Source organism: Gossypium raimondii, chromosome 2 (assembly GCF_025698545.1).
Source record: "Gossypium raimondii isolate GPD5lz chromosome 2, ASM2569854v1, whole genome shotgun sequence".
NCBI classification, from domain to species: Eukaryota; Viridiplantae; Streptophyta; class Magnoliopsida; order Malvales; family Malvaceae; genus Gossypium; species Gossypium raimondii.
The window spans coordinates 35788590-35799171 of NC_068566.1; positions in this window are offsets into that span (position 1 = coordinate 35788590).

The following is a 10582-nucleotide window of genomic DNA, read 5'->3' on the forward strand; positions in this document are numbered from 1 at the left end:
ATGGGGAAATTATTGAAAGTTTGGTTGAGCTAGATAGTTAGAAGTTGAATAAATCTCATTAGAGGTAAGTGTGATTTGTGCAATGACTTTTATTGTCGATATATGATATGGAGTTATATACACTCTATTGGAATATAAAAGGGCTGAGCAAGGTAGTGAAAAGTGGATTGATTAGGCGTTTAGTAAATTAGTTGTGTCTAAACATGGAGCTAATACAAGATACACAATCGGATGAAATGGGCTATAGGTTATTAACTTCAATTTGGGGTAGTGATAATGGTGAAGGAAAATGGATGGGTTTTTGGGCAAATCGGGAAGATTGTTGATTCTACAAAACAAAGATCTTTTTGCATTGTCAGGTTATTTGTGTTAGATAGAATCCCATTAAAATTGTTCCTACAAAGGAAAGGGCTTCCATTGTCACATGAACAATGTGTTTGTGTTGAACTTCAGCGAGGAAAATCTCGAACATATGAATGAAACATGAACAATAACTCGAACAGAAAACGAATCAATAGGACAATGGTCCAAGGCATGTATCAATCCATTATCTTTAAGGTTCTATTTGTCCTCACTTATAATTGGTGTGCAAATGAGTTTCAAGCAAATGAACCTCGAGGATACAATGAAGTCGGGTGACTATTTGCGTTTTGCATTAATAAAAATAGTTCACTAAGATTGAATAGAATATAACAAGAAAATCAAATTCTATAAAGAATTTTTCTAGAATTTCTTTATATAACAATAGAAAATGGAGAAAGATTGGAAAGAACTTTTTTGAGAACTTTTTGGTATATCATCTAAAAGAAACCTCACTCCTATTTATAGGAATTCTCGTGTCTCTTCATAGAGATATAACTTTTCAACATGTGTCTTTTCTAAATAATCACATATTTTAAATAGACATAATTATTCAAGTAATATCTCTTAAATAGATATAACTATTCAAGAGATATAACTATTCAAGTATTACTTGAATAGTTATAATTCATTGTTAAAAAATCAAGTGATGACTCTTCATATTTAGAAAACATAACTCATTATTATGAATAGTTATAACTTTTGATTACTTATACTCTTTCATTTATAGTTATTGAAACACTATAAATATTTGAAAATGTTCCAACAATATCCCATCATTTTCAAAATATTTTAGATTTGGATAATTTTGGAATCAATTTGCATAAATGAAGGTGTCTTACGGTTGAACCTTCACTTAGTGAAAGTATGTTAAAGTTAATCGAAATTGCGTGGTCGACTAAGCTTTGAACCAACTATTCCATTTGATTAACCGAACACATCTCACACAATAATTTCAACACTAGTCAATGCATAATATCTGGGGATACTATTGTGACCATGTGTCTGTATCCTCTTTTCATGAGTGTTGTTAGTGTTGGACAAAATCTGATTCGAAAACAGTTTCCTTACATAGCGAAAAATTAAAATTTTAAAAACCAAGCTGGTTTGTGATATTTATAGCAATAAACTTTTCTCGAAATTGTACCTGTGTTTTGAGCTAGAAGAATCCTTATCGTTCCCGACTTTCAACCGAACAACCTTCTCCACTATTCTTGTATCACGAATTGCTTCGAGTGTGGGCTCGAACAAATACGAATCAAACACAGAACCATAAATTATTTGCTTCACCTTTAGTGGGAAAACAAAAATCTCTCTTTAATAGAAACCAGTAGAATTGTTATTTTGGAAAATAGAATTTATACTTAGAAATAAATTCTCACTATTTTCGGACAGAATAACGATATCTCAAAGTTGTGTAAAACTTATTGTGTATTTAACCCTACCAGTGCCATCTATTTATAGGGACAAGAAGTGATACCCTAGTTGAATTAATAGAAGTTTATTTTAGGGGTGAGCGTTTGATCGAATCAAGTCGAATCGAGTGAAAAAAATTAAGTTAATTGACTTGACGAGTCCTATTTTATCATCTTAACTCGATTTGAAATTTTTTCGAATCGAGTCGAGTGAAATAAAATTCAAGTCAAGTCGAATCGAGTGATATTGTTTGAGTTAAATTAAAAAAATTAAACATGTCAAATTAAAATATTGTTATAGTATAACTAATTCCATGTTAGAGTACATAAATTTGAAACCATATATATTTGAAAACTTTTTAAAGCAAAAAATAAAAATACTTTAATATGATAAACTTAATAATTAATTAACTATTTAGGTTCCCAAAATTATTATTTTAGAAAATTTTTAAAATTTTAACTTTCTTTATATATTCTTTAATTTTTTAAAAATTATAATTTTAAAAATACAAATTTTGGAATTTTTATAAATATTTTGAAATTTAAAATTATTTTAATTTTTGAAAATTATTTTAATTTTGAAAATTATTTTGATTTTCTTTTTGTAATTTTGACCAATTTGTTCATTTTCAAAATTAATAGGGACCAAAGGGGTATTTATACCAACCTGTTATTCGAATTGTAAAATTCAACTTGACTCGAACTCGAATTACTTATTCAAGTTGACTTGAATAACTCGATCGATTAACTCGAAATTTAAAATTTTTTCAAATCGAATCGAGTTTTACTCACTCCTAATCTATTTAATAGAAAAACTACTTCCTATTTGAACTAGGAGAGAGTGGGATGACAACCCTAGTTAAATAACATTAGGGGCTTTTGGGCCTCCCCTATATCAGGTCCAATTATAAGTGCTTCATGAACTTTTAACTCAATACTTTATAATTCAATTCAAGCCAATACATGTTTATCTATTTTTCAAAATAAACATTATAAATTAATTTAAATAAAAAATTAATTTCCCAATTAAATAATTTTATCAACTGATTATGATTCCGATAAAATCACGACAACTTTGTGTAAAAGAATTTATGAGAAAATATATTTAATTTTTCTACATTCAACAAATTCATTATGACCAATTAATTTAATTCCATTATTGAACTTTAATTAATTAATTAATTAATTGAAAAACCGTAAATTAATTCTGAGGCCATTTCCATGCTTAGTGAGAAAACCACATTCATTTCCTAATCCCATTTCTTTAACTTTACCATTTCTATCCATTTTTGTACATTTGATTCAATGTGTAGTTCATTTCCGATTTCAATGAACTAGTGGAGGGACCGATTGAGCATATGTGATTATGGCTCAAATGATTTATAATCAAGTTCCAGCTTTTCACTTATTAATTATAAACTCATCATTTAGTAACAAAATCATTCCACTATAGTATCGTGATTGAGCTCTCCTAATGACAAACCATTACGAAAGTAACTCGATCAATGCTCGTCCAATGACCTTGTCATAAGTGTATTACCCTTATGTGATATCCTTAATCTCTTTGAGATAAATACACTCTTCCAATATGATCCTATTTTATCTCATGGTAACCATTACATCTTCCTTCATGAAAAGTCAATTACTATCAAATAGTAATTAATTCATTCATCACAAAGATGAATGACCCGTGGCCAAGTTTACTTTTCATCTATCATGTAATGTCAACGAGAGGATATCATTTACCCACATTTACTTCACTAAAACGATCATAACTTGAGCCCCCGAACTCAAGATCTTTGAATGCTATAAATATATCTCAACCTAGAAATGCCTGGATCCCATCCAAAAAGTTGTCCAAGTTGATTGATTTCCAAACTTGAAAATTGGAACCTTCAATGAATGAAATTTAATAAATTTCACCCCATCTGTGCATATATCATTCTCCCTTTTCTTAAAAAGATTCATCCTCAAATATTATCTTTAGACGAATAAGAAAGAAACTTTATTATAAGTGAAATGGTTTAATAAAGCTCCTCTCAAAGGATTAACAAATTCCTAAAAGAATAAAACGAGTCCACTAGAAAAATTCAAGTTAAGGTTAGTGAAAACATAATCATTCCTCTGTTTTGGATAGGTTCTCCATTCCTTTTTGTTTTGTTCTCTTTTTCAATGTGAATTGACCTCTCTAATTTTACCTCATAGGAATTTTCACTCACCAAAGTTGAACCATCAAATTGAGTTTTATCGCTCTCTTAGTTTTTTTTTATTACATAAATCTTCCTCATTTCCCTTTAACCCATCACAAAAAGAAAAAGAAAAAGAACATCGTATTTATCAAAATACAACTCTTTAGGAGGACAATAAAGGTCTTATCCAAATCCATATGCTCTAGGAAAAAAATTCTCACTATCAACTTTTTCTGGTTCACAAAGTTCACTATCACTATGTCTTAGTTCGCACTATTACTATCAAATTCTTTGACATCAACTTTGGAACAAGGTACAATGCTAGGTTTAGACTCAACAATAGGAACAAAATCACATTTACTATCTTCACAAATGGTGTCACTCAATGTAACTGTAACACCCCAAACCCTGCCTAGACGTTATAGTCAAATCTGGAGAGTTACAATAATATGTTGAAATCTTTACTTTCCAAAATGTGACTCGATAAGAAACCAAAAATCAAAGTTTTATACAACTCGTAATTCAGAATAAAACTTTACAATGGAAATTCTAGAGTTGATAATTTGAAAACCGTGGTCTTGATAAGTGAAAGCGTATAGTTCGCCAATTAGGCATATTTTAAAACATTTGTTATAGATTTGCATAAAACCCATTTTAAATTTGTAGCGGAAAATCCTTAGCTTGTTTTAGTTTTGAAAACCGAATTCTAGTTTGTTAGCTAGTATGATTTTATAGTTTACGTTAAAACTTCCAAAACCTGACAAACAAATCAAAACCCAAAAACAAAACTAGATTCAAAAAACATAGTCCAAAACCAAATGTCCAAAAATCTTAATTAACATAAATCAAACCATATTATTTGAAAGACCAATCTAAGCTCCCGTACACCATCCAGTCCTAAGTCAGAAGTTCACCTGAAACGTATCAAACAAACGAGTGAGTTAAAAGCTCAGTGTTTGATTTAACCTGCGTATAGAATTTTCTTATTACAACCCGCACAATTGCGAACATAAAAACAGAGTTTTATTTTTAGTAACCACATATGCAAAAACCATATCAGAATGTCACATCTAGAAACATTTTTCATATCGAAATGTCATATTTTCATAATCATATATCAGAATGGAATTCTTAATTTCAAAATCAAAATCTCAAACACATTCTCTTATATAGAATCAGATGTATTTCATATTCAGATACAAATGCAATTAAAGATCTTACCCCCATCCGTTACACACCAACTTCGTCTAACCAATCACACCAAATAGGACTACAAGAGTCCATCCATCCAATCACACCAGGTCGTGGAGGTATGCCACTCATAATAGTGCAACTGAGCTGCCAGACAGATATTGTGGTTGAATCGCCAAAAGTGCAATAAAACTGCTAGAAAACACTTCCTCCATCATATCCAAAACCCACCCCAATGCACATGCATCATAACATACGTATATATCATATAAATGGTATGGTATGCATACCTAATCATATAATCTTTTACAAATCATAGCATATCATTTTGCATATTTGAATCGAATAGCTTATCAAAACATATAATAAAATAAGTAAAACACGCATGGTTTACAAAATAGTTATGCTTAACTCACGTACCTATTGATTGCAAAACATAACACATTTTTATACTTATCGTAGCTTATTTAACAAACCGCCTACACTTACTCGTGTTTGTTTACTAAAACTTATGCTTTTCTAGGCCTACATAATGCCCACGAACCAATTTATGAGTCCCTGAATCGGCCCCTAATTGGGCCTCAAAATTGGTCCAAAAGACCCACATGACCCAAAAAGCTAGCCCTTGTGGTCTATATAGTCTGCATGATTTCACACGGCCGTGTGGTCCACACAGTTTACCCATACTGTCTGCATGATTTCACACGGCTGTGTGGTGCTGGGCAGTTTCGAAGAATAGCCCAGTTTCACGATTTTCTCGAGTTTCAAACGAGGTCTTGGGATAGAATCACACACCTAATAGCGAAAATAATCAACCACACAACTAGGAACTCACGATACCTACATTCGTTCAATAAATTATATTAATTAACCAACAAAACACCTAACCACAACACATCCTAACACCGAAATTTCAGACCATTAATACCAAATTCAAGCACTTAATTCTTCGAAACAGTGATCAAACTCGAGTTTAATTCACAAGAGGGCTTTGATTTCTACCCGAATCGACTAACCAAGAACCACAAAATTACTAATCACAACATGGAGCAAAAATCATACTATCACAACTCCATCTTAATCAAAGAACAAACTAAAAATATAATATCAAAAAAAGATAATTTAATGAAACTTACACTATGAATGAACTACGCGCCAATAGAAAATATCACGTACGACCACCAATAGAAAATGGAACAGCAACAAGTAAAAATCAAAGAAGAATGAGAAAAGAAAACAAAAGAAAGAAGAAGAGAGAAAAAAATAGTGAAGAGGTGGAGAGTGGGTGAAAAGAATGTGAGAGTGGGAAGTGGGAGAAATAATTTCATAACTACTCACACCCCACTATATCCAATTAATTAACCACCCACTAGATTCCCTCATAGTTCAAAACAAAAATAATTTTCATTTTGCACACACGGGGACTCAAACACAAGATCAAAAGGTAAAAGGAAGCCTTACCACTAAACCAACAAACTCATTCTTGTCAACAATCAAGTGAAAATAATTTATAAACTAGATGTTCAAATATAGAGGTTTAGGCAAAAATAGAAAAATTCAAGGGAAGAGATTTGAACATAGGACCTCACACACACAAACACTGACCACTAAACCAGATCAATTCACTTATTATAATTTTCATAATCTTAACTCAAAAGCCGGACGTAACCACTCATGGTTTCACTAACTCAGTTTCTTCTAACTCGATTTTTGGGATGTGACAGTAACACCCCAAATTTACATGAAAACACTAATGCTTATCTTTGATAAAACTCATTTTCGATTTTAAGAAAAATCCGTTTAAATGACTCATCGAAAATGTATCAATCCTGAAAAATCTGTGAATACTTTGATGTAAACCGTGTTTAATTAGCTTTCTAAACAAATCCAACTTACTTATTTCATTTGTGAGATAAAACAATTAACAAGATTCGATAAAACTTAACAACGGAAAACTTTATAGCAAATTGATATTATAGTCGTTGTTTAAATTTGGTTGTCTTGACTTAAAGACTGGTTAAAGTTAAAAACCTTTGCAAAAGAAATACCAAAATGATTTTAACGTCCCCAAAATTTTAAAATGTCCAAAAGTCCATAAGTCAATAAAACAAGTCCCAAAATATACTTGGACCAATATTCGTGAAATCTGAGCTCCAGAGGTGCCGTCCAATCCTATGTTTGAGGATTACTTGAGGCAAAACAAAAAAAAAAACGCGTGAGCTTTACGCCCCATGTGTTATTCAACCCATATAGCATAGTATATAATAGATTATATAATTTCATAGCAGATTTCTAATCAGAATATACTGAGTAACATTTCATAGCATATCATGTTCTATATTGGAACATATCTTATCACATAACATATCATATCAAATTCTACCCCCATCCACTACACACCATCTCCGTCCACCCAATCACACCGATTGACACTACAAGAGTCCCTCCATCCAATCACACCGATATGTGGCTGTGTGCCAATCATACATATATATGCAGTTGAGGTGCCTGACAAATAATTGCGGTTTAACTGCCATAGTTGCAGTAAAACTGCCATATAACACTTCCTCCAGCATGACATAACCCACCCCAAAACATAAGCACAAACATAATCATGCTATCATACATACATATATATAACGTAAATCGTATGGCATGCATACATATATTTTTATAAGGAACATATCATAACATTTAGCTTATAAACAAAAATTACTTAATTCGATTCCTAAGCTTACCCACATGTTTATACGTATTGAAATTTACGCTTTTTTGGGCCTACATGATGCCTACGAACCCAATTTTTGAGTCTCTTACTCAACCATTATTTGGGCCTCAAAATTGGCCAAAAGGGCCCACATGCCCCAAAAAGTTAGCCTGTGTGGTCTACATGGCCTACCAACACGGGCTGCAAAATCAGATATGGTCGTGTGCTCCACACGGCTTGGCACACAATCGTATGGTGCTGAGTAGTTTTAAAAACAACCCTATTTCGTAATTTTCTCAAGTTTTGAACGATATTTTGGGTTAGTTTCACATACCTAATTGCTGATTTGACAAACCCTACGCTTGGAAATCACGAAACCTACATTCGTTCATTAAATCACACTAATTAATCGAGGGAAAACTCATATAAAATGTGTCCTTAACCTGAAATTTTAGACCCTACAACAAAATTTGGGTACTTACTTCTTCGAAACAACGTCCAAATCGTAGATTACTCCTTCGCCTAACCAAAGTACAAAAACATTTGTCACAATCAAGAATGAAAACAAACATTAATACAATCCCTACCTTGAACGAAGAATGACTAAAAATCCTACTATCAGAGAATTAATTTGATGACATTTACACTTTGCTTGGATTATGCCCCAACAATTGAACTCCACACAACAATTACCACTAAGACGTAAGTTGAAAAAAACGTGACAATGAGGAAAATAGTGAACGTAAGCAAGGAAGGAACGTGAAACTGATTGAGAAAGTAGGGAGATTTTCTTGAGATTTAGTTGAAAATAATTCAAAACAAAATACCTACTTATCCCTACATCCAACAACTTATCAAATTAAAATTCTAATATAACCCCAACACTTGGACGGCATACGCACCAATTTGCAAAAATGTTTCCAATTTCGCTCTCGCAAAGACTCGAACACAAGACTAAAGGGTAAGCTGCCACCTTACCACTGAACCAATAGGCTTATTCTTGCCAATCATTCAAAAAATATAAAAGATAAGCCCAACAAATCAAACTTGACATAGTGCCAAAATTAACAAGAAAAATCCAAAACAAGGGAATTAAACTCAGGACCTAAAGCATACATCCAAGGCATTTAACCAACATACCAAATTAGATTATTTGACATGGTTTCACAAATTAAAACAAAAAATTTTTGGGAATTACACTCAAAGTTTCTTGCTCATTCATATCGTCATCGTCAATGGTAACACTAAAAGAAAACTTCTCAATAGGCTCAGTGTAATACGTATGTTCTTCTTCGCAACTTTCATCAATGGTGGATAATGAATCAAACATTAGGAATCGTAATAATCTTTTGAACCACACCAATGATATTTCACAAAAGGTGAGATATAAATCATACTCTCCTTTACTTGTTGGCATTTAGAATCTTGGGGGATCCCTTTTATCACCAAACATTTTTTTGTGTTCCTTAAAAAGTTGTTTAAGTATGTGTATCCATTATGACCTTTGTTCAAATGCTTTTCTTGACAAATCCATGAACAATAGAATATTTTTGGGCATCGAAAACAACATGTTTGTACATGTTTTTTTTTACAAATACTACATCTATGCTTTGCCCAAGGTTTATCATTCTACTAACTACATGTGCTTACCATTATTAGAGGTTGAAATAAAAAAACACTCAAACAAGAAAAGTTGATGAAAGAACATTAAACATCATTGTTATGCACTCACAATAAAAATAAACAACACTAAGAGGCAAAGAAAAGAAGTTAAAATTTTATTGCTTGTAACTTTCAAAGATTAATCAAACTCAATAATATTAAAAAAAATGTGGGATCACTCTCTAACAAAGTTGACCTAAGGCTTTAAGAAGCCAAAGAAAAACTCAACTCCAAAAGAAGTAAGTTGTACAGAGAAATTAGAGACAACTCTTTTCGTACCTATTAACATATGAAGCTAAAATGTGTTAGATTGCGTAATTGAATAAGACATAAAACTCAATAAATATAATATTTGGATTATATATAAATTAAGCCTAAAAAATTGAGCCCAATATGATTTAAAGTTAAATTAAAAGCCTGAAACTCGTAATTTTCCTAATAATCCTGTCTAGAAATTTTACTCGTGTAGTCTTCACTAAAATTCTCATAACTTGAGCTTATGAGCTCAAAATTGAGTGATTCAAAGTGTATTTTGAAGTTAAGAGATAGATCTTAAAACTTTATAAAGACACCTCAACCCACGTCTGGATCCGATTCAAAAAGTCATCGTAAGTTGACTAATTTTCTCAACTTGAAAATTGGCACATTCGGTAAATGAAATTTAATAATTTTCACCCCATTTGTGCATGTATCACTTGGGCTATGAATTCTACTATTGTGAATGATGCTACATACTGCAAAAGTTGTATACCCAACGAACCAACTTTTAGGTCATGATCTATTCAAACTTAGGCTTTTACTTACATCAAAGTATACGAGTGACACATACATAATCTATCATACACCCAGAATTAGGGTATGTCACACTATAAACTTCACAAGTGAATAAATCCATAAATAGATTTATGATCTATTCTTCTTAGGTCCAGTCTGATGTATTGTCAGTCTAGTCAGTCATATCTATGTCTTTATCTTCTAGGAATCATCCGCTCTGATACCTAAGACAAGACATCCCCCCAATTGGACTTGATAGGTGACATGTTAGTTTTTCAATCGGT